Source organism: Perognathus longimembris, chromosome 19, assembly GCF_023159225.1.
Source record: "Perognathus longimembris pacificus isolate PPM17 chromosome 19, ASM2315922v1, whole genome shotgun sequence".
In the NCBI taxonomy this organism is placed as follows: Eukaryota; Metazoa; Chordata; class Mammalia; order Rodentia; family Heteromyidae; genus Perognathus; species Perognathus longimembris.
The window spans coordinates 19869710-19894121 of record NC_063179.1 but is presented as its reverse complement, the minus strand read 5'-3'; positions in this window follow the sequence as shown (position 1 = coordinate 19894121).

The following is a 24412-nucleotide window of genomic DNA, read 5'->3' as shown; positions in this document are numbered from 1 at the left end:
TCGCGACTGTTACATGTCCAACAATGCTGTGCTGGAAAAGCTGGAGAAGCGGCCCAGGGGGAGCCAGGCTGCTTAGGGCCAGGGCCCAAGTCTGCCACTTGCAGGGTGGCCGAGTTGTCATGTTTCTACAGCTGTAAAGTGTGGGCATCACTAGTTCCTTCCTCGGAAATTAGACAGTGCCAATGCCTGGTATGTGCTCAGCGCTTTGTTGTGATGTGACTATGCTGGGGTTACAACCTGTAAGTCCAAAACTATCGAAGGAAAAATGAGGGCTGGGGATATGGCCTAGTGGCAAGAGTGCTTGCCTTGAATACATGAAGCCCTGGGTTCAATTCCCCAGCACCGCATATACAGAAAACGGCCAGAGGTGGCGCTGTGGCTCAAATGGCAGAGTGCTAGCCTTGAGCAAAAAGAAGCCAGGGACAGTGCTCAGGCCCATGGCCCAGGACTGCAAAAAAAAGAACAAGAAAAATGGATAGAAATGTTACCATCACAGGAGTTTTCAACTTGGTTGCATTAGTTTGTGTGTGGGGAGGACTGGGAGTGTGTGTGTGTGTGTATTTAAGAAAAAAGTATAAACTTTAAAAGTTTATCTGTTCTTTTGATCAGAAGAATTCCTATAAAACTTTTAAGAAATGAATGCCGTTGTAGGTTCCATCCTAAATCTATTTCCAGATATTCATGCACAATGAAGCAATGACAAGTTTAAAAATTAAAACTGCACAAATTTTTCTTCTGTAGACTCCTGGTGATAATCCACTGTAAAAAAAGAGTTGTAAGATGATTAACAAGGTTGATTTAGCCAGCTAATTGAACCCTTTAAACACAGACTATTTTAATGCATGTTTTTCTCTAGTATCCATTAATGTATTTCTAAATATCAAATAGTCTACTCAAAAGAAAATTTGTTGGTTTTATTTAATCCTCCCTTGATAGAAATTTATCTCTGCTATATTACTTGGGTTGGTATGTTAAGGGTAACATTCTTTTTATTTGCCAAATAAGCAGAGGTTCTGCTTCTATCCCTGTTAATTCCTGCCTCTTTTTCTCAGGTTTGACTTCTAGGTTTGTTTTAGGGTACATATATGTATTTTATTTTCAGTAATATTTTGTTACTAAATTAAAAAATTAAAAAATAATAAATAAAGAAAAATAAGGAAATATATCTACCATGTGCAACTAAGGAGATAAGTGATAATATATAGAGATAAAAGATTATTGTATGCAACTCAATACAAACTCTAAGTCTCGATTAAAGTAATACAATTTAAGTATTTACAAGTTGAACATAAAACTAGAAAGTGGGGCTGGGACGTGGCCTAGAGGTAGAGCACTCGCCTGGTATGCATGAAGCCCTGGGTTTGATTCCTCAGCACACATACACAGAGAAGGCCAGAAGTGGCGCTGTGGCTTAAGTGGTAGAGTGCTAGCCTTGAGCAAAAGGAAGCCAGGGACAGTGCTCGGGCCCTGAGTTCAAGACCCAGGCCTGGTAAAGAGAAAACAAAAACGTAGAAGGTATAAAAAATAGTGGTACACTGTATTTAATTTTGTCATGGAGACGTGTTTTTAAATTGGCCACAAATGCTACAATAAAATATTTCTATATTTATCCACATAAACATTGATTTTTTTTGTACATGTTAAAAATCACCTCAAAAATATGAGGCAAACATTAAACTGGCAATACACTTGTAACATATGATCAGTAGATTGTCTACATCGTTAAAAGAAGTCATAGATACCAATTAGAAAATAAGCCCACTTAAACAGAAAAGTGGGTAGAAATCAATGATCCTTAAGCTCAGGGAGAAAAAGGTCAATTTTATTAAAAATAAAATTCCATTTTCTATTCAAAATTATAAATTCAAATTAAATAAGATATACTCTTACCCTTTAAGTTGGAAAATATTTTTAAAAGCAGTTAGCATTTAATAATGGATGAATTCACATAATCTTAAAATTAATCTTTTATTCAACCATTTATCCTTTTTATTCCCTATTTTCAATGACCTAAAACACAATTAAAGATGTAATCAGAGTTTAGCTAGGTTAAAAGTTTATTATATATAATTAGCCATAATAAAAAATGCTGCCTAACAATATTGGTTAGTGGAATTGTGACTAATGGTAGCAATCTGTACAATTAATCACACCATTTAGTCATAAAAATGATGTTTTGGGTCAATTTTGATTAAAAACAAAAATGTGTTGTACTGATGAAGAAAGAATGTTACAAAACAACTATGTTGTAATCATATTTCTGTAAAAATAATCTGGAAATTCACATAGACATGCCCTAAAGTGTATTTAAATATTGATGGTAGAAGTTTTGCCTTTTTAATCATCCAATTATCTACAGCAAACATTGTACACTTGGAATTAGACCAAAAAAAAAAAAGCCTGAAATAAGATGCTTTTAATTTGTAAATCGTCTCCTTTTCTACCAACAATTATCTCATTGCTATGGGAACTAAGTATAAAAACTTGAGGCTTGCTTTATAAACATGTAGGAACAAGATTGAAAAAGCAGTTATAGGATTAACATAGTTGCTTAGTAGTTTGAGGAATAACTAAGAAAAAAATTCATTTTACTAAGACATGTGCTACCTATTGGGTTATTAAACCCTTTAGCACTTCCCCATCCTCTAGGACACTGGTCTCAATTCTAAGAGCCTCCCAACTTGATCTCCCCTCTCTTTGCAGTCCCTACAGGATCTTAAAACCAGAAGCTGAGCTTCCTACTTCCTTATCCTTTCAACAGTTCTTAGTACATACAAAATACCAGTATTAGTCTGTTTGTCATTAATTCTCTGTACCCTGGCTACCAGAATGGAAATTTCCTGGGTCACACACTTTTTGTTCACTATTGAATTCCTTGACCTTGAAAAATGGTGGGATTATGATGCTTAACTAATATTTTCTGAGCAAATGAGGGGGGTCATGGGGTTGAATTTGTTTCACAAATAATTATTGTGATCATTACTGGATTCAACTTTTGGTAGCTTGTATTGCTGGCATGAGGTGTCTGTCAATTTACAGAAGAGGTGAGGATTGGGAGGTTGATAGACTGCGCATTGGAAGCCCTTATTTAAAGCATCAGGGTGACAAAACCCATTTATGGATTTCTGAACATATACCAGTCTACAAACATTCAGCCCTTGGCTTTCTGGATCTGAAGATCTGTAAGGTTTGATACCTGCCATCAGGAAAGGTAACTCGTGTGTTCAGTACAAGCTACCTTTTGGGCCTTCCTGGTTTTCCTTCTTGCTATGAACTGATTGTGCAAATTGTATTCAAGATAGGCATGGAATTAACGTTAGGACTCGCCACATCTACATAGTCCACATAAGACCCAAGGATAAGAATGATGAGGCAGATATCGAGGGGGCTTCTCTTGCGAGAAGTGGACCCACCATAGTCACACTGTGAATGAAAGTGCAGATGAACCTCAGCTCAAGAACTGGTGTTTGTTGGACAAGGTATGCAAAGGCGGTCATTGACGCCAATGGGTCAGCATGTTCTTACATTCACTCGTTGGTGTAGCTCAGCCTTTGTGTCTTCATCTTCCCACAGATCATCGGGAAGAGAGTTGAAATCAGCCTGCCACTGAGAAACGAAATCCTGCTTGTGATCTGGACGCCTTAGAAACTCCTGGAAACTTGTTCTGTAAGGAATTAAGAGAATGACATGGATTTTTCTCTAGGGTGCTTGTCCCTGATAGAATTCGGACACGTGTATATTTCTTACCGGGTCTCATACAAGTAAACAAGCACAGCAAACTGGTCTTCTCTCAGATGCCTGAGTACAGTTTTGATAGTGCTGATGTAGGAATTCTCTATCAGTTCCCAGTAAGGTACTAAAAATGAAGATATTTCCTGTGAAGTGGTAAAGAACAGAAATAATGGGTTCAAAATGAAGATTCTTCTGAATAATTGGTTCAAAAGAACACTTCTAAGCAAGAAGATCAAGATGTAGAAATTTAGCAGATTGTGCCTTGTGAAACTTCTTGCTCCTCTGCCCCAGTGAACACCTGTTCCAAAAGTTCTACATTCAAGTGCAGACATGGCTGCTTTTCCAATCCAGTCAGGGTACAAGGTTGTCCTCAGATGCTCTGAGGATTTCCCTTAGCACCCTGTGCTCCTCCCGTTATGATAGTGTTCATGACATTAATTTTAAATGCTTATCATCTGTGTTATATTCCAGAATATCAATCCTGTGAAGTGAGAAACAATGGTTTCTTCATTCACCACAGTACAATCTTTGCTATCATTATCCTAGTGTCAGGGACCTAGCAGGTCTCCAAGAAATGTTTATGGAATATGTGAATGGAACAATCCTATTTTGTTTCAGCTGGAGCACTTCCTGATACTGATCTCAGGGTGGAAGGGTGGGAGGAGCCCCTTCTCTGACATTGTGTCCTTATCCTATGTGCTATGGGGATTAGAACATCTTCTTCATGTCAGCGTCAGTGACACAAATAGATGATCAAAACATGAGAAATGAGCCAAATGAAATAAAGCATACAAGCTTGTTGTATAATTATTCTCCTATTGGCTGTGTATTAATTGACTCGGAGTCACATGCATATTCATGAGAGGCCACCTGGAAAATTTCCTCTCCAATCATGAAATGCCAAGTACCACAGATATGTTATCCAATTTCTGCAGATATAGTAAGAATAATATTTTAAGGCAGAAGTTCTCTTTATTGTCCTACAACTCATGTCATTGTCCCAGGACAAATTATGTTTTGAGTGTGAATTTGCTTTCAACTTTTTGACCTTCATTATGGTATTTGAAGAAGGATGGCCTCCATTCACATTGTCTTCCTTCTTGGTTTGCTGAACACTTATCATTAATAAGGAGAAAGCCATGCAAAAATGCAGGATTGATGAGCCATTACTCATTGTTTTCTGTGTCCAAGCTAATAAGTAACCAACCAAGATTTACTCATTGAGTGGCCATTCTATAAGGCACTACTCTAGAGAATAGGAGTATGGTGGTGAATAAGGTATATATGCATATACACATATATTCATTCACTTACATTATGTATATATTTAAGTAAACAAATTAAATAATTTAAGTACATTCAAGTGATTTAAGTAAACAAATTTAGGTATTGTGTGTTACAAGTGACAGAGGAACTGTTTTGAGTTGTCAGGGAACACCTCTTTAGACACTGACATTGAGAAGGGAAATTTTGGTAATGAACATTGTGAACGGAAAGTACAACAGGTGCAATGGCCCTGTGGTGGGAATATTCTGGCACATTCAAGGACAAGGGAGGAGTTCAAGGACAAGGGAAGAGCTTCATGAAACAGGAAGGAAGTAGAGGATGAAAAAAATCTAGAAATTAAGATATATTTCCTGAGCCGGAGCCATTCCTAGATTCTATCCTTTTCTGTCATCCCCTGTTAGGGCTATTACACTCATCCAGGCTAAGCTCTTGTCTACAACAATACAAAAACCTCCTGACAAAACCGGAACTTAAAAAAATATATTTTAAATATTTTAATATTAATCTTTTTAATATTATCAAACAGCTTTGTGAAATAAGGAATTTACAACCACCTGTAAAACTAATGTCTATTAGTTTTCTCATTTAAAGGTGAAGCACTTGTGGCAATGGGGCTCCAAGAGCTTGATCTAGGCGACATCAGCTGTTTGGTGTCATGGATGTAGTCACCTCCTACACTTTTGCAATTCACTGCCCCATTCTTCTGAGTCATTATTTTGTAAGTGGATTTCCACATATGACTTGCTTAAGAACACTGATGGGTTCTGCTATCACGTAGCTAAAGGCCAAATGCTTTGCTCATCACTGTTTTTAACGCCCACATGAATCTAGAGCTGTCTTCCTGCCAGATTTGTCTCCTAAACGCTGTTTCCTCAAACTCTCTCTTCCTTAATACACCAAGTCGTTGTCTTGCACTTTCCTTCTCCCTGTTCCTAACCAAGGAAATCACATTTTAAGATTCCTTGCAATGGGAATGCAAACAAAATGCACGATTCTCTTCTCTATGTGATTGTAAGTCTGTACTTTGGTTATAAGTTTGGTAACAAAACTGTTGCTTGTATTTTTCTGACTCCAAAAGGATGGTGTCATTGGATACAGAAATTCTAACTTGTCTGCTTTGCACCGCCAGTCCTGAGCTCAGTATTTGTACATAACAGGTACTAAAATGTGTAAGCTGACCTGTTTGAAACATCTTATTAGTTACATTTATGGATGTAGATTTGGGGATGGAGATAGGATAGTATTAAAAGCTTAAAATATTTTATGTTCATATTGCAAATGTCCATTTATCAAAGTTAATTTTCCTTTGACATTTTTTTTTTTTTTTTGGCCAGTCCTGGGCCTTGGACTCAGGGCCTGAGCACTGTCCCTGGCTTCCTTTTGCTCAAGGCTAGCACTCTGCCACTTGAGCCACAGCGCCACTTCGGGCCATTTTCTGTATATGTGGTGCTGGGGAATCAAACCCAGGGCCTCATGTATACGAGGCTAGCTCTCTTGCCACTAGGCCATATCCCCAGCCCTTTCCTTTGACATTTTAACAACCTCTTCGACATACTTCTAATCTGTTTTCTAGTTTATCTCTTACAAAACAATTCTGAGGAGCAGTTAAAATAATCACATAACTAACCCACCCTAGTCAAACCAGCTAGTCTATAGGAGGAATGATTTAAAATTTCTATATTCTTCTTCTATGACATTTCCCTTTTATATTTTTTTCTATATATCAAACATATAAATATGAATATGTATATCTGTGTATATATGTACGCACATATAAGCACATGTATACCTATTCTACACATAATGCTATGCATACATGTGTATAGGTATACATATGTACATAATATACATATATACACACATATAGTAGATTCTTTGTCTGAATGATATCAATATATGATATATAGATATATATCATTTAAGAGTCTCCTCTTCAAATATTCCCTCTTCTAATCTTGTCCTCATGCTCACTCAAAATTAACCAAGAATCTAAGTTTCATTCTGTGTAGTGTTTCATTGCTTATTCTAAATGCTCTCACCCTGTCCCTCCAATAAATTTGTAACCTAATTGAGCTATCAGCAATCCCTGGGAAAACACAATAAAAACAGCAACACTGTCACAAGCACAATGTAGGATCCCTCTGAAATACCTGATGGCTCTTGCCATCATGATAGTAAGAGACCACTGGGGACCACAGACTAAAAGGAGGAACTTAGTCTTGGCCTTTGAAAAGTTATAAATCACCACTTGGTGTGCTTTTTTTCCCCTCAAGGCAATTTATCTGCTGAAGCAGCTGGGAGCAGCCAGCTGACACTTGCAGCTGGGGGAGAACAGGGGCTTCCCTTGGGGCATCTCCTTGTCTTGTCCATGCATTTCAGGCTGGCAAGTTAAGTATCTTGGTATTATTATTATTATTATTATTATTATTGGTTTAGTTAACTTAAAAATTGTCTTGTAGTTCGAAATGGTCTGATGTGAAACTTGGTCTAAAAGCATTACGATGTGGGCACTGGAACGTGGAAGGAAGGCTGTGAATTTTCTGGTGGGTGTGTTCAGGGGAAATCTGAGTTCTAGGAAACTGAATCTCTGCTTGTCCTCAGGGAGCAAATTGGTCCTCATAGAACACATCGTTCCCCTCATTTCAGCACTTCAAAGTGTGACTCAGAAACTGCAACGAGGAGGGAAAACTTTGAGATGTGGTTCAATGAGATGTCTAGAAAGTTTATCTCAGATATTATTTTTTCATTGTTGAGGACTGCAATCAGGACCTCACACAGGCAAGGTGACACCATACATACATTTTACTAGCCATGAAAGACTTTGGTGATGCTGCAAAGCAGTGGTGTGAATTTGTCCTACCTCAGGAATCGGCTCATCAACATAGACCCATTCTTCTGATCCTGGCTTTGGTGCCTGTGGCATTATTGGAGTGGGTGACACCTCTGCAGAGTCAACTGGAGACTTCTTTACTGGTGTTTTCCCTCCTGGTGATTTTCCTTTAGAAGAACCTTAAACATGCATATTAAAACATTCCAATACTAAGCAGGAAAGAATTCTGGGTGTGAATCAATTTGATTGGCTTAGACTTTGGTTCATTCCTCATTTTTGTTTAAATTATCTTTAGGCAGTCTCAGCAAATCAAAAGAAAAATTAAAACCTCATTCTTCCTAACTTCCAAATGAACTAAAAGACTACAAAAATGTTTTCTTATCTTAAACAATCCAATGGCTCTTACTAAACTCACTATTCAAAATAATTTGATAATCTCTTTCCTTCTTTATCTTTGCTTTTTACGTTGGAGCAATGACTCTTATAAAGGTTAGACTCAGGGGAGGGGGGAATGAAGGAGGAGGTAACACACAGTACAAGAAATGCATCCAGTGCCTAAGGTATGAAACTGTAACCTCTCTGTACATCAGTTTGTCAATAAAAATTTAAAAAAATAAAAAAAACAATAAAGGTTAGACTCCAGCAAAAACAAAACAAAAAAAAAGGTTTCATTTCCAGTTACAGAAACTGGCAAATTATTTATCCTGAATGAGAACGGGGATAGGCAGAACATGAATGGTGCCTCTGGGGCCCAGGGCAGAGGGAAAGGAGGAAGATGAAGCAGGCAGAATGAGAGAGGCCTTGCAGCAACTAAATCTTTCCACGTGATCTGTGGGTAACAGGGTTTCGGGGAGGAAACTATATTTCTTGCTGCTGTCAGAGTATAAAGATAGTAGTTGTGCAAATTTCAGTAAATAAAGGATAGAGAGTCAGAGAGGAAGGCAGAAACACATGAGGAGAAATACACACTCAGTGACAGAGAAAGAGAGAAAGGAAGAAGAGAAGGGAGGGAGGAAAAGCAAAACAGAAAGAAAGGGAAAAGGAGAAGAATATGGGAATATATGTATATATATAGAGAGAGAGTAGTGGAAGGAGAGAGAAATAGAGAGAAATAGAGAGATGGGGAAGAAGAGAGAGAAAGGGGCTGGGGATATGGCCTAGTGGCAAGAGTGCTTGCCTTGTGTACATGAAGCCCTGGGTTCAATTCCCCAGCACCACATATACAAAAAATGGCCAGAAGTGGTGCTGTGGCTCAAGTGGCAGAGTGCTAGCCTTGTGCAAAAAGAAGCCAGGGACAGTGCTCAGGCCCTGAGTCCAAGGCCCAGGACTGGCAAAAAAAAAAAAAAAAAGAGAGAGAGAGAGAGAGAGAGAAAGGAGGAAAGGAAGAGAGAGCAACAGATCAAGAGCAAGAGACCAAGTGACAGGGTACGGGGACTTAGGATAGGCAGGTGAAGGGAGGCATGGCAAAAGAAAGAAAGAAAGAAGACAAAGAGAAGAGGAAGAAGAGATTTATTGTATTGATTTAAAATCTGAAAAATATCTACTTCAATTGTCCTGATTTCAATAGGGGATTCAAGACTAGCTAAGTGGCACCATTATGGTTGGAATGACCTTATTCTGTAACTCCGAGAACACCAGGAATGTCCTGAAAAAAATCCAGATTATTATTCTTTAGAAATTCACTCAATTTGAGTTTTAAAAAATTTATTTTCAGATTAATTGTTGAACATTTAAAAAGCTGTTTAAATATTCCTGTAACACTAGGAGTGCTTTCTTTCCAAACTATATTTTTTTGGGGGGAAGACTAAATAATAAAGAAAAAAATTAAAAAATATAAGGCTTATTTCATGCTAATGGAGTTTGGAAAAGTAAATGCATCTACTTCATTGTAATTAAAACTGCACAATTTATAAGCAGAGGAGCAGTAGGCAGTGTTATGAATGATGGGAAACTTAGGTGATTTTAATTTATATATTTAAAAAGTAGCATCTATTATCCATATGTTGAAGTTGCATTTAAAAGTTTTTAGATATAAAATGATTTTAAACATTCATTTTGTCAGTAGCCAAAAATGTTTATAATTTTGTTTGTTTTTCTATATGGTAGTTCTTTAACCTTATCTCTGGTGAAATAAAAAGTAACATCTATTTCTAAGATGAGTTTTTTGATAAATTTCTCTTAGTAGAAATCCTAAAGAGAGAACCCGAATATTATGCTCATGTAGTAAAAACTAAGAGACAGGAATATTTTGGATGATTATAAGTTAACCCTTACCTAATTTTTAACAATAAAAATGCTGGAAGGAAAGATATTTGAAGAAATGAAATATATTTGTGGAGTAGTGAATGAATGATGTGATTTTGAACAAAACCTTTCATGATTATAATGAACAACAATGATGGTTCAGGTTTCTAATAAATTTGTTTTCACTTGTGAAGTTTAATCATTGAGACTTGATGCTTCATGATTGAATGGTTTGTAGTATATTCTATAATTAGATTTTCAAAAGTTTTTGTTTTATAAGAAAACAGATCTTTCTCTGATGAGGAAATGAGAATGGCCAAAAGACATATGAAAAAATGCTCTACATCACTGCCCATAAAAGAAATGCAAATCAAAACAACATTGAGATTCCACCTCACCCCAGTAAGATTGTCCTATATCAAGAAAACTAACAATAATAAATGTTGGAGGGGATGTGGCCAAAAGGGAACCCTACTTCATTGTTGGTGGGGATGTAAACTGGTTCAGCCACTCTGAAAAGCAGTATGGAGATTCCTCAGAAGGCTAAATATAGAGCTCCCCTATGACCCAGCAGCCCCACTTTGGGGCATCTACCCAAAAGACCACAAACAAGAACACACTAAAGCCACCAGCACAACAGTGTTCATTGCAGCACAATTTGTCATATCTAAAATATGGAACCAACCCAAATACCCCTCAGTAGATGAATGAATCAGCAAAATGTGGTACATATACACAATGGAATTTTATGCCTCTAGCAGAAAGAATGACATTGCCCCATTTGTAAGGAAAAGGAAGGACTTGGAAAAAATTATACTAAGTGAAGTGAGCCAGACCAAAGAAACATGGACTCTATGGTCTCCCTCATAGGGAATAATTAGCACAGGTTTAGGCTAGTCACAGCAGAGGATCACAAGAGCCTAATAGATATGCCCTTATGAATGCATAAGATAATGCTAAGTGAAATGAACTCCATGTTATGGAAACAAGTGATTTATCACTGTTGTAATTACTTTCAACATGCCATGTGAAACTGTAACTTCTATTGTTGATGATCCTCTTGTATCCCCTTCCTGTGGTTGTACCTGCACTATCACTGTATATTATTTTATTTTTATCTGTGCCTATTCTGGCTTCTTTCTAGTATTAGAACTAGGAAAGTGAAAGGGAATACCTAAATGGAGAGAAACAGGATAAAAAGACAAACGACTACAAAAGCAATACTTGCAAAACCATTTGGTGTAAACCAATTGAACAACTCATGGGGGGAGAGAGGAAGGGGGAAGGAGAGGGGGGAATGAGGAAGGAGGTAACAAACAGTACAAGAGGGCTGGGGATATAGCCTAGTGGCAAGAGTGCCTGCCTTGGATACACGAGGCCCTAGGTTCGATTCCCCAGCACCACATATACAGAAAACGGCAAGAAGCAGCGCTGTGGCTCAAGTGGCAGAGTGCTAGCCTTGAGCGGGAAGAAGCCAGGGACAGTGCTCAGGCCCTGAGTCCAAGGCCCAGGACTGGCCAAAAAAAAAAAAAAACAGTACAAGAAATGTATCCAGTGCCTACCATATGAAACTGTAACCTCTCTGTACATCACTTTGACAATAAATAAGGAAAAACAAACAAACAAACAAAGGAGGGGGCAACAATGTTGGACAAGGAATGTACTCATTACTTTACTTCTGCAATCATAACCTGTCTGACATCACTCCTACAATACAATAAAATAAAATTTTTAAAAATAAATAAATAAATAAATAAAATTCAATTTTAAGGCACAGGGTGTATTTAAGCAGTGTTACGGATTAAAAAAAAATGGGGCTAGGAATGTGGCTTAGGGGTAGAATGCTTGCCTAGCAAGCATGAAGCTCTGGGTTTGATTCCTCAGCACCACATAAACAGAAAAAGCCAGAAGTGGCATGTGGCTCAACTGGTAGAGTGCTAGCCTTGAGCAAAAAAGGAAGCCAGGGACAGTGCTCAGAGTTCAAGCCCCAGGTCTGGCAAAAAAAAAAAAAAAGAAAGAAAGAAAGAAAGAAAGAAAGAAAGAAAGAAAGAAAGAAAGAAAGAAAGAAAGAAAGAAAAGAAAAGGATAAAACAATTGTCAACCAAACGTGAAATGAGAGAGCATTAGGCATTAGCAATAAGTAAGTGAATGAGCAAGTAATAACAGTAACAACTTAGTAAAGCTCCGAGTAATTAAATGTGGAGAGTTGGAACTATGATTTAAAATCAAGAAAATAAATAGTTCTAAGATATGAACAAATTCTACTAATAGGCAAAGAGAAGACATTAGAACATAGGAAAATTTTAATTAAATAAGTATTTGTCAGAGCATGGAGAGAAGGGAGAAAATACATGGAAATACTTCTCACAGGGTCTGATTTAATAAACAACAGCTAACAGTTAATGCTGAGGGCTTCCTGGGATACAAAGAAAAAGCAGCAACCAGAGCTGAGAACCAGGACAATACAGATGTCCTGAAGAGTTTACTTCAGAAGTAAATAGATGGAAACAAGTCAACCAGGAAGAGAATGTAGCCAGTATTAAGCAAAGAGCCAGAGGTTGAACATGAACCAATTTATTCTCAAAATCCCTATTGAGAAAGTATTTAGAAAAAACTTGACAAAGAAAAGTTACTACTGTGTATGATGCCTAAAATATGGAATGAGCACAAGTCTCTAAAGTGATGACACTGATCATTGGGGCTCCTGTAAAAGCTAATTTTAGTATAACTATATATTCAACCAGCAATAATTGTTGGAAACTCTCTACCTCAAGTTTGCAGAGGATTCCTCTTTTTGCTAATCTTTAGTACCTTTGTTGAGGACTAATAATTATAGTTGGTTTATTTAGTATATACTCTAAGCCAGACTTAATTCTGCCTATCTATTCTGCACATTTTTATTCCTAATAATAACCACAGAGCCAGTTACTCTTATTCCTCATTTTATACATAGATGGCATACAAAGATTTAAAAAAACTTTCTTGAGGTCAACCATATGGGAAATGGCAGAATGAGAATTTCAGTCTGGGCAGGCTGGCTCTAGACTTCATTCCCTGTGATAATTGACTGGGTTTTACTGTCTACCGCTCAGCTCATTTTCGAAGTATTCATTAGATTGATATCTAGAAATCTTTAGTATGTGTAATGCCATTTAGATGTCTTATAAATTTATTTTCTGAGTGTTTGCTATTTGTAATGCATGCAGATTGCCTTTTGTATAATTTGGGTGTGATTTTTTTTGAAAAATTAAACAAATAAACAACCAAACTCATCATGAGCAATAATATCATAAAGGGAAATCCAGGACTGCTATAAGCAATTTAATGTTGTGACACAATGTGAGGTTTTGACAGTGTGAAGAGAGACTAATTTTCCTTTGTTGTAGGTTTTTCAGTTCATAAGAAAAAATTTATATAAAAATTACAATTTAGACTTCAGAGGTGGGTGTGAGAATTTAATAAGATTATATATGTAAATTATCTTACGAAGTTCCTAGTACACAACAGACACTACAGAGGAAGTGGTTTATTACTATGATTATGAATTGTATAAAAAGATTATTATAGTTCAATTTTGCTATCTGATCATAAAATAATCCTCAGCTTTTGTATGACTTTTTTTTTTTTTTTTGGCCAGTCCTGGGGCTTGAACTCAGGGCCTGGGCACTGTCCCTGGCTTCTTTTTGCTCAAGGCTAGCACTCTGCCACTTGAGCCAGGTTCCAAGATTCCAGGTAAGAATGATTGGTTTATCAATTAATCCTTAAAATATTACATGCCTGCGTGTATATAATATTGGTATACCCCTTCTGTTTGGGAATAGGCATGAATAAGCCCCATGTAGTCTTCCATGGTGGCAGGCCATGAGAAGTAGAGATGATTTTACTGAATTCCTAAGAGTGTTTGACAAGACTGTAGTCACAGTAGTTACTGCCCTAAGATAGAATAATTCTGCAGCCAAAATACTCACGAGTTCTTATTTCTCCTTTATTCTATTTCTCTCTGGGAGGTGCACTCTGACATAGGCAAAAATATTAGCTAAAAGTATTTTATTGTGATTTAAGCTGCCTTTGCTGAACTTGGTTGTTCATGAAAATCATTCCTTATCTAGCACCTAATTAACAACTCCAAGTAAGACTATAAAATTGTGGGAAAAAATCCATTGTTTTATGACAAAATACAATAGGTCAAGAAAATGACAGAAAGAATACTTTAAGATCATCATAACTACAGCTGTGAATGAAACATCAGTGCTAAGACTTTAGAAGTGCATCTAACATGCCTCAACAATGCTAATAGCAGGAAATAATGAATTTGAAGAAGAGGATCACAGTGCTAGTTTTTCAGCTTAGGAGATAAGTTCAAGTAAAACTGTAATTAAATGGCCTATGAGATAAAAAAACAGTTTACATTCAATGGCATTAATATTAAGTATCAAGAAATAGAATCATGCACTTTTCTCTTGATGAAGGAAACCTTGTTATAAAAGCCGAAACTTTAGCATTTCTATACTATGCTGTGAACAAAACGACTCTGAGAGTCACACTTTGTTTAAATACAATTTCCCACCATGGATGTGTAAAATACAAGCTAAAGACTTTTGTAAATTGTTGGAGTTAGAGAATCAGATAACTTTATGGCTATAATGTATGCATTTTTACTTTTGCCCTTGCATGATTACTTATTATTTGTTTAGCTATGTGTTTTCAATTAAGGATATACATTTAATGATTGTATATGTTACATTCAGAAGTATACTTAGTTTCTATTTCTGATGAGCTTATTATTGTCTTTCATGTGTTTTTATGATAAAAAATAAGTGCGGGATGAACATAAATTAGAGCGATTAGAATTTTAACTAAATCCTTTATTTCAGAGTTAACACACCAACCATCTTAATTAGCCCAGAGTGTCATATAACCAAAGCTGGGCAAGATTCTCTTCAACAGTATATATATATATATATATATATATATATATATATATATATATATATATATATTTTTTTTTTTTTTTTGGCCAGTTCTGGGGCTTGGACTCAGGGCCTGAGCACTGTCCCTGGCTTCTTCTTGCTCAAGGCTAGCACTCTGCCACTTGAGCCACAGCGCCCCTTCTGGCCATTTTCTGTATATGTGGTGCTGGGGAATCAAACCTAGGGCCTCATGTATAGGAGGCAAGCACTCTTGCCACTAGGCCATATCCCCAGCCCCCTTCAACAGTATATTTAAGGGACAAAATAAATATCATTTTTAGCACACCAGTTTGGGTGCAAGTATATTGGCATTTGTGGTGAACAAACAAAAGGTACACACTTAATGATAATGCCCTTTGAATGTACCCTGGAATCAGTAAAGTGTATGTGTTACAAGTGTATTTCAATTTTTAATTGTTATAGTAATATAACATAAGTGTAACTAATATACTTAACAATCTGGAATTTTTTCTACAAACAACTTCTTTAAAACTATTAATTACATTAAAAATCAAATGTTCCTTATCTTAAATCATTAAAGCAAAGTAGAAAGAAATGAAACTCAAATATGAAGGAAGTATATCTTCAAATGGAAGGCCAAAACCATAAGAAGTATAAAGCAACTATTGATATGTAGTATATTGCACAGATACTCAGGCACTCATTTGGTTTTGAACTTCTAAGAAGCTGACACACAAAAAAATTACATCATCTCTGCTACAGGAAGATGTAACCATTCTAAATATCTACACACCAAATGCAGGAGCACCCAACTTCATCAAACAAACACTACTGTCTCTAAAAACACTCATAGACCCAAACACATTGATAGTTGGGGACTTTAACACTCCACTATCACCTCTGGACAGATCAACACGCCAAAAACTGAACAAAGAAATCACAGAACTAAATAATTGCATAGACCAACTAGACTTAACCGACATCTACAGAATATTCCACCCAGCAACAACAGAATACACCCATCTTCTCCGCAGCACATGGAACATTCTCCAAAATAGATCACATCTTAGGGCACAAAGAAAATCTGTACAAATTCAGAAGTATCAAAACCATTCCCTTCACTCTCTCAGATCACAATGGAATAAAATTAGAGCTCAACTCAAACAGCCACCACAGAAAATCCTACAATTCATGGAGACTAAACAACACACTGCTGAACCATCAGTGGGTCATTGAAGAAATTAAAATGGAAATTCAAATGTTTATGGACTTCAACCAAGTTGAGGACACAAAGTACCAGCTCCTTTGGGACACAGCAAAGGCAGTACTCAGAGGAAAATTTATATCTCTGAGTGCATACATCAAAAACTGGAGAAACAGCAACTCAATAATTTAAGGAAACACCTTAATTTCCTTGAGAGAGAACAACAAGCCAAACCCCAAGTCAACAGACGGAAGCAAATAATTAAAATCAAATCAGAATTAAATCAATTAGAGATGAAAAAACCATAGAAAGAATCAACAAAACAAAGAGTTGGTTCTTTGAAAAAAATCAACAAGATAGACAGACCCCTGGCAAACCTGACCAAAAAACGAAGGCCGCCCACTCAAATAAACAAGATAAGAGATGAAACAGGTAACATCACCACAGAAATAACCGAAATTCAGAAAATAATAAGGGACTATTTTGCAAACCTTTATGCCAACAAATTCGAGAACGTGGAAGAAATGGATGATTTCCTAGAAAAAATTGATATCCCCAAACTTAACCATGAAGATTTAAACCTTCTAAACAGACCCATATCCAGTATTGAAATAGAAACGGCAATAAATGATCTACCATCCAAGAAAAGCCCAGGTCCAGACGGATTCACTACAGAATTCTACAAGGCCTTCAAAACAGAACTCACTCCAATATTTCTCAAGCTCTTCAATGAAATTGAAAGAGAAAGTTCACTACCAGACTCATTCTATGAAGCCAGTATAACCCTCATCCCAAAACCAGGCAGGGACTCATCACGGAAAGAGGACTATAGACCGATCTCCCTGATGAACATAGACACAAAAATTCTCAACAAATTTCTGGCCAATTGACTTCAACAGGTCATCAAAAACATCATACACCACGATCAAACTGGATTCATCCTAGGGATGCAAAGTTGGTTTAATATACGCAAGTCAATTAATGTAATCCACCACATCAACCGGAGCAAGCTAAAGAACCACATGGTTTTATCTCTGGATGTGGAAAAAGTGTTCGATAAAAACCAGCACCCATTTCTGCTAAAAGCCCTGGAAAAACTGGGATTCCAGGAAACATTCCTGAATATAATCAAGGCAGTTTATGACAAACCAACAGCAAGCATAACTCTAAATGGTGAAAAACTAAAGCCAATCCCTTTAAAATCAGGAACAAGGCAGGGATGTCCACTCTCTCCCCTGCTCTTCAACATAGTACTAGAATTCCTAGGCAGAGCAATCTGGCAAGAAGAAAATATAAAGGGGATCCAAATAGGAAAAGATGAAGTTAAACTTTCTCTCTTCGCAGATGACATGATCCTATACCTAAAGAATCCCATAGACTCTACCCTCAAGCTACTAGAGTGGATCCAAAACTTCGGCAAAGTTGCAGGATATAAAATAAACCCTCAAAAATCAACGGCCTTCTTATCTGAGTATATTGGAAACCGTGTATACTGGTATTGGATGCAGAAAATTGAAAGGGAATACCAAATTTGAGAGACACAGGGTAAAAAAAGACAAACAACTACAAAAGCAATACTTGCAAAACTGTTTGGTGTAAGTGAACTGAACACCTCGGGGGGGGGGAGGGGGGAAGGGAAAAGGGGAGGAGGGACGGGGTATGAGGGACAAGGTAACAAACAGTACAAGAAATGTATCCAATGCCTAATGTATGAAACTGTAACCTCTGTACATCAATTTGATAATAAAAATTTGAAAAAAAATCAATGGCCTTTCTCTATGCTAACGACCCAAAGACTGAGGCTGAAATCAGGAAAGCAACTCCTTTTGCAATAGCCCCCCCAAACATAAAATACCTAGGTATAACCTTAACCAAAGAAGTGAAAGACCTCTTTGAGGAGAACTTTAAAAGCTTGAAAAATGAAATTACGTCAGAACTAAGGAAATGGAAAAACCTCCCATGCTCCTGGATTGGGAGGATTAATATAATCAAAATGGCAATATTGCCAAAGGCTATCTACAAATTCAATGCAATACCCATTAAAATACCAACAGCATTTTTTAATGAAATACAGGAAGCAATCCAGAAATTCATATGGAACAATAAAAGACCTAGAATAGCAAAAACAATCCTAAGCAGAAAGAGCAGTGCTGGAGGAATTACAATACCCAACTTCAAGCTGTATTATAAAGCTATAGTAATAAAAACAGCTTGGTATTGGCACCGGAACAGGCCTGAAGACCAATGGAACAGAATTGAAGACCCAGAAATGAATCCACAGAACTATGCCTACTTAATCTTTGATAAAGGAGCTAAAACAATAGCTTGGAAGAAAGATAGCCTCTTTAACAAATGATGCTGGCAAAACTGGCTCAACACATGCAACAAACTAAAACTAGATCCTTACATATCACCCTGCACCAAAATCAATTCCAAATGGATTAAAGACCTCGAAATCAAAACAGACACCCTGAAAACACTAAAGGAAGGAGTAGGAGAAACACTTGGGCTCCTTGGCGCAGGACGGATCTTCCTTAACAATGACCCAGAAAGGCTACAAATCAAAGAAAGGTTGGACAAATGGGACTGCATCAAACTGCAGAGCTTCTGCACAGCAAAGGACATAGCTCACAAGATAAACAGAAAGCCCACAGGCTGGGAGAAGATCTTTACCGGCCATTCAACGGACAAAGGCCTCATCTCTAAAATATATGCAGAACTAAAAAAATTATCTTCCTCCAAAACAAAACCACAAAGAACCAATAGCCCCCTCATCAAGTGGGCTAAAGACTTACAAAGAGACTTCTCTGATGAGGAAATGAGAATGGCCAAGAGACATATGAAAAAGTGCTCTACATCACTGGCCATAAAAGAAATGCAAATCAAAACAACATTGAGATTCCATCTCACCCCAGTAAGAATGTCATATATCAAGAAAACTAACAATAACAATTGTTGGAGGGGATGTGGCCAAAAGGGAACCCTACTTCATTGTTGGTGGGAATGTAAACTGGTTCAGCCACTCTGGCAAGCAGTATGGAGATTCCTCAGAAGACTAAATATAGAACTCCCCTATGACCCAGCAACCCCACTTTAGGGTATCTATCCAAAAGACCACAAACACAATCACAGTAATGCCACCAGCACAACAATGTTCATCGCAGCACAATTTGTCATAGCTAGAATCTGGAACCAACCCAGATGCCCCTCAGTAGATGAATGGATCAGGAAAATGTGGTACATATACACAATGGAATTTTATGCCTCTATCAGAAAGAATGACATTGCCCCATTTGTAAGGAAATGGAAGGACTTGGAAAAAATTATACTAAGTGAAGTGAGCCAGACCCAAAGAAACATGGACTCTATGGTCTCCTTTATTGGGAATAATTAGTACAGGTTTAGGCAAGTCATAGCAGAGCATCACAAGAGCCCAATAGCTATACCCTTATGATCCCATAAGATGATGCTAAGTGAAATGAACTCCATGTTATGGAAACGATTGTTATATCACAGTTGTAACTACTTTCAACGTCCCATGTGTATCTGTAGCTTCTATTATTGATGATGTTCTTGTATCACCTTCCTGTGGTTGTACCTACACTATCTCTGTAATCTTATCTGAGTATATTGGAAACCATGTATACTGGTATTAGAAGTAGGAAATTGAAAGGGAATACCAAAATTGAGAGACACAGGGTAAAAAAAGACAAACAACTACAAAAGCAATACTTGCAAAACTGTTTGGTGTAAGTGAACTGAACACCTCAGGCGGGAAAGGGAAAGGGGGAGGAGGGAGGGGGGTATGAGGGACAAGGGAACAAACAGTACAAGAAATGCCTAACATATGAAACTATAACCTCTCTGTACATCAGTTTGATTATAAAAATTTGAAAAAAAATTATGTCATTTAGAGGTGTATATTATATAATTACTCAGAGGAAGAAGCCTTATTCTGTCCCTTGATCCTGAATGACATTTCTTAGCTAGTGTTTGGATCCTAGGTGTAATGGAAGTTTTGCTTCCATTGATCTGTGATAGAGGAAATTGAGAGCTTTATGCTAAAGTACGTATCAAAGAAAGCAATTCAATGAAGAAGCCAAAGAAATACTTTTCTGTATAGGTTTTCTGATGGCATAACCAAGCCCATGGGTAACACCTATAATGGTTCACCAAATGTAAATTCATTGTATTAGACAGTCTTTTATATTCCTTGCAGGTCTTTGTTAAAGGCAGGATGCTTAGGGATTGATGTTACTTACTTTGGCAAGGGGTTATTATTTACAAATGACTGAAAGGAGTCAACGGGAGCTACTGTAAGAATGTAGCTATTTTCACTGAGATAATTATAAAATGCAGGTTTACGTGTTGTAGAATCTATCTTTAGCTGCTGTACTTTTCCTTTATAGTGGAGTGCTCACCTTTCTTTGCTTTTCCTTCACCGACAGAGTCTCGTCTAGCATGCTGGGATTCTAAACAAAATTCAACATACACAAATCACTGATGACTTACTTCAATAACGATAAGCTATCTGATTTCTATGCAATCACATGTGATTTATCATAGATGAAATGGCTTAGGTATTTTCCTATGGATTGAATCTTCTTGTATGATAGATACCCTGATAGCATTACCTGGTTCATACTGACAATTTAGTATTAACTTTAGTTAATATTAATTTATGATGGTTTGATCCTAATCCATTTTAGTGGAATTTTGAAAATTAATTTCAAGTTCACTTGAAACCTATAATTCTACTTGGATTTTTTATAAGAAGAAATTATGCTTTTTCAATAAGATAACTAGGTCTGTCTTAAAGATGATGCCAAAATAGTTGGAAGAGCAATTACATAGTGGCTTTGGTTCAGCATGGCACAGTCTTACAGTTCTCTTGACCACAAACTCAATTGTAACTCCTATATTTCCATTTGATTGAGTGCAATTTAAAATTCAGAGGATGTTTTGGGCATATTTATTTTGGGTTCCCTGTTATTTTGGATTATAAAGTTCAAAGCTATATTGGAAAGGGGAACCTAGGAAACCAATGTTGTAGAAGTCAGTAATATGTCTCAACTCAATATATTTGAGATTTCCTTGGGAAAGCTCACTACATCCTGTGCAGTTCATTAGAAAAACTCAGTTTCTTTTCTCCACCTTAGTCTATAGCTTTTTCCTTTTTGGTTGACCTATTTTTGTGTCTAGAAGTGATAGGGATGAGGCTGTGTCAATGTATAGCATATAAGACATTTTGATCATCTTGTGTGTAAAACCCAAGATTTATAGAAATAAGATAAGTGAATGCCATCGCGAAGGATCATCCTTGAAACTTTATTGAACTCCCCAGACAGATTTTTGACCATCCAATATTTTACCATAAAACTAAAAAGAGAACATGACCGAAGTGTTTCAGTGTATTTTTGTCTTAATGAAATAATTCTAAATATCTGTGAATAAACTTAACAAAGGAAGCAAAAGATATTTGAAGCAAAAACTATAAAAATTTGAAGTAAGAAGTCAAAGAGATATCAGAAATAGAAAGACCTTCCATGTTCATGAATAGTTATAACATTGCAAAAATGGCCATATTGTTCAAAATTATCTATAAATTCGATGTAGTCTGAAGGAATATATTCTTGGAAGAGGAACAGATAGGCACAGTGCCTGTGTGAATCTGACCATATAAAATAATATTTATTGGAAAAAACTCCAGGAAATGAAAACAAGAGGTTTTTACTTTGTTAAAAAGGAAATAATACTAATAACCAAAGCCCTACTAAACCTAGTTTCTTTGATAGAAAATTTCCTGCATAGGGTGACACTATTCAAGGAGAAATGTACTCACTACCTGTCTTATGTAGTGGTGATCTCTCTGTACAATAACCTTTACAATAGAATTTTGAAAATATATAAACATTTAAAAAAATCCCCAAATATCTGAATATGTAACTAAGCTTAAACTTTAGTACCAGATGACAAATGAAACAAAGTACAGGACACTAAACTTTCCAAGTACATGGACAAGTGTTTTACTGCTGGAGATGATTGTTTGTCACCCCCTTTTAATTAGGCTCTAAAAATAATGTGAACTTCCTGAAATATTCTTAAATAGCAGCAGAGGGAGTACTGCTCTGTTTCATAAATCTTAGTTTGCCATTAAATGCTGACAATGGGTTTCATAATAAACCATTGAAATAGAACATAAATTAAAAATTTTCAAATTCAATTCCAAATGTAGTTGAAGCAGATAAGGCAAAAAGAGTTACGTGAAATATAGACTAAATTTGGACTGAATATCTCTTACTGCTCAGTATACCATGCTTCCTTCTCTATTTCATTTCGACAGTGACTTTTTTTTTCAAATTTTTATTATCAAACTGATGTACAGAAAGGTTACATTTTCATACGTTAGGCATTGGATACATTACTTGTACTGTTTGTTACCTCATCCTTTTTAAAAGGAAATAATTCCATTGTCCATCTCAAGTTCAAAAAAGATTGTTAATTGCATGTTTGAGAAGCTGCAGACGTCTCTGTTTGAAAATACTCTTTGGGGAAAATATGTTAAATTCTTTACATAAGATTGAAAACAAACAAAACAAAATCCCCCGGTGGACTCTTCCCATTCCCAAATGGCTTATCTCAGCCTCTCTGAGCTGCCAGGCAAATCTCTAACCGCCTTCCCCACCAGTGCTGGGAGCACTAAGATGTTTTACTGACTATATAGTGTTGCTAGGTAGCAGTAATTAGAGCTTTGGAGATGAACTTTTAATATATTTTTTAAAAGTAGCCACTAGTCCTGCCCTTGGTGGAAAATAAATGAGACAGGTACAAACACTCTTTGAAGCAACAATTGGTTTATTATTCCTGCAATGCACAGTGATCAAGGATACAATTCAAAAAAAATAGCAAACAAAATTTAAAAACTGAACTGTGTCATCATCAAAAACATTAGAGACTTGTTTAAAATAATGGCTTAAATATATCAATGCTCTGGTTGTAAGCAAACTAAAGGAGGGAAAGTAGCGCGTATAGTCAAAACCATAACCATAATTGAAAAGACTGAGCTGAATAATTTAGGATTAACTTCAGCCTCTCTCTTCCTTCTCATTTCTAACTTGCCTTTTAATGATGCCCAATTTTACCTCCAGTTTCACCTTGGAATTGTTTTTTACTAATTGCTAATTAGGTGATAGTGAAAGGATGTATGTTTTGATTCAGATAAGCCTACTTTTCTGAAGTAATCTCTAATATATTATCATTTATGTTACCTAAGTTTTTTAATTTCTTTTCCAAAATGAATATTTCAATTTGAAAAGAAATTCAGATTCACAGAAAATCTCCACAAAATGAACAAATTATAAATTTAGATATGACACATCGAGGTATGTCAGAAAGACTTGTGTAACTCCAAGACTAGCCACTTATTAAAATGCAATCAGAAACTCAGGCTATTTCTGTTTCATATATGACTAGCAAACTGATACTGTCATTCTACCCATGTAGACATGGAGACAACTGTGCCTTTTACTTTTATCACTTTATTCAATTTCTACCACTTAATGCTAGGTTCAAGATGCTTAGTGACTTGTGTCTGCAAAGAATTTAAGCTGAAGAAATTATCTACAAGGATTTTTATCTATATATCTATAAATATGTTTCCTGAAATGTTGGTTGTTGTTTCTTTCTTTACGTAGTCATACAATCCTTTGGACTTGGGGTTACATGCAAATGTTAGTTTCTATTGAATATTGTTGATTGGTTCTCATTCCTAAGGACATGAATTCTCTTTTTAAAAGATGTTTCACTCTACATGAATTCTCTTTTTAACAAGATGTTTTCACTCTATGGGAATGTAACTCTATATCAGAGTGCTAACTTCTCATTGTCCTGAATGATTACTTTATTCTACCATTTTCCTCTTCCTATCTGTGGTCTTATTCTAATCACCTGGTCAAAGAAAGATGACGCCATCCACCCGGCTAAATAGAAAGGACTAAGTTTTTAAACACCTTGGTTCTTAGCTGTCCAGAAGACGTTGCCTTCTCAATGGAGATGGAACTCAGTGGTGTAGCATATTCCTAACATCCAAACCTAACACTAAAAAGCAGTGAGGTGGGGGGAGAATTGGTTGCTTTGATCTGAGTATAGATCTTGGATTGAAGTTATCAAGTTCTTGAAGCTAGA